Consider the following 2683-nt stretch of genomic DNA (forward strand, 5'->3'; position numbering starts at 1 on the left):
TTCACCTGATGTGGTCCAGTGTGAATTAATATTAAATGCTTCACATTCACCTGATGTGGTCCAGTGTGAATTAATATTAAATGCTTCACATTCACCTGATGTGGTCCATGGGAATTAATATTAAATGCTTCACATTCACCTGATGTGGTCCAGTGTGAATTAATATTAAATGCTTCACATTCACCTGATGTGGTCCAGTTGGAATTAATATTAAATGCTTCCCACTCACCTGATGTGGTCCATGGCAATTAATATTAAATGCTTCCCATTCACCTGATGTGGTCCAGTGGGAATTAATATTAAATGCTTCCCATTCACCTGATGTGGTCCAGTGGGAATTAATATTAAATGCTTCACATTCACCTGATGTGGTCCAGTGTGAATTAATATTAAATGCTTCACATTCACCTGATGTGGTCCAGTGGGAATTAATATTAAATGCTTCACATTCACCTGATGTGGTCCAGTTGGAATTAATATTAAATGCTTCACATTCACCTGATGTGGTCCAGTGGGAATTAATATTAAATGCTTCCCATTCACCTGATGCGGTCCAGTGTGAATTAATATTAAATGCTTCACATTCACCTGATGTGGTCCAGTGTGAATTAATATTAAATGCTTCACATTCACCTGATGTGGTCCAGTGTGAATTAATATTAAATGCTTCACATTCACCTGATGTGGTCCAGTGGGAATTAATATTAAATGCTTCCCATTCGCCTGATGTGGCCCAGTGGGAATTAATATTAAATGCTTCACATTCACCTGATTTGGTCCAGTGTGAATTAATATGAAATGCTTCACATTCACCTGATGTGGTCCAGTGTGAATTAATATTAAATGCTTCACATTCACCTGATGTGGTCCAGTTGGAATTAATATTAAATCCTTCACATTCACCTGATGTGGTCCAGTGTGAATTAATATTAAATGCTTCACATTCACCTGATGTGGTCCAGTTGGAATTAATATTAAATGCTTCACATTCACCTGATGTGGTCCAGTGGGAATTAATATTAAATGCTTCACATTCACCTGATGTGGTCCAGTGTGAATTAATATTAAATGCTTCACATTCACCTGATGTTGTCCAGTTGGAATTAATATTAAATGCTTCACATTCACCTGATGTGGTCCAGTTGGAATTAATATTAAATGCTTCACATTCACCTGATGTGGTCCAGTTGGAATTAATATTAAATGCTTCACATTCACCTGATGTGGTCCAGTGGGAATTAATATTAAATGCTTCACATTCACCTGATTTGGTCCAGTGTGAATTAATATGAAATGCTTCACATTCACCTGATGTGGTCCAGTGTGAATTAATATTAAATGCTTCCCATTCACCTGATGTGGTCCAGTTGGAATTAATATTAAATGCTTCACATTCACCTGATGTGGTCCAGTGGGAATTAATATTAAATGCTTCACATTCACCTGATTTGGTCCAGTGTGAATTAATATGAAATGCTTCACATTCACCTGATGTGGTCCAGTGTGAATTAATATTAAATGCTTCACATTCACCTGATGTGGTCCAGTTGGAATTAATATTAAATCCTTCACATTCACCTGATGTGGTCCAGTGTGAATTAATATTAAATGCTTCACATTCACCTGATGTGGTCCAGTTGGAATTAATATTAAATGCTTCACATTCACCTGATGTGGTCCAGTGGGAATTAATATTAAATGCTTCACATTCACCTGATGTGGTCCAGTTGGAATTAATATTAAATGCTTCCCATTCACCTGATGTGGTCCAGTGTGAATTAATATTAAATGCTTCACATTCACCTGATGTTGTCCAGTTGGAATTAATATTAAATGCTTCACATTCACCTGATGTGGTCCAGTTGGAATTAATATTAAATGCTTCACATTCACCTGATGTGGTCCAGTGGGAATTAATATTAAATGCTTCACATTCACCTGATGTGGTCCAGTGTAAATTAATATTAAATGCTTCACATTCACCTGATGTGGTCCAGTGTGAATTAATATTAAATGCTTCACATTCACCTGATGTGGTCCAGTTGGAATTAATATTAAATGCTTCCCATTCACCTGATGTGGTCCAGTGTGAATTAATATTAAATGCTTCACATTCACCTGATGTGGTCCAGTTGGAATTAATATTAAATGCTTCACATTCACCTGATGTGGTCCAGTTGGAATTTATATTAAATGCTTCCCATTCACCTGATGTGGTCCAGTTGGAATTAATATTAAATGCTTCCCATTCACCTGATGTGGTCCAGTTGGAATTAATATTAAATGCTTCACATTCACCTGATGTGGTCCAGTGGGAATTAATATTAAATGCTTCCCATTCGCCTGATGTGGTCCAGTGGGAATTAATATTAAATGCTTCACATTCACCTGATTTGGTCCAGTGTGAATTAATATGAAATGCTTCACATTCACCTGATGTGGTCCAGTGTAAATTAATATTAAATGCTTCACATTCACCTGATGTGGTCCAGATGGAATTAATATTAAATGCTTCACATTCACCTGATGTGGTCCAGTGTGAATTAATATTAAATGCTTCACATTCACCTGATGTGGTCCAGTTGGAATTAATATTAAATGCTTCACATTCACCTGATGTGGTCCAGTGGGAATTAATATTAAATGCTTCCCATTCGCCTGATGTGGTCCAGTGGGAATTAAT

The sequence above is a fragment of the Heterodontus francisci genome, unplaced genomic scaffold, assembly GCF_036365525.1.
Source record: "Heterodontus francisci isolate sHetFra1 unplaced genomic scaffold, sHetFra1.hap1 HAP1_SCAFFOLD_257, whole genome shotgun sequence".
NCBI lineage: Eukaryota > Metazoa > Chordata > Chondrichthyes > Heterodontiformes > Heterodontidae > Heterodontus > Heterodontus francisci.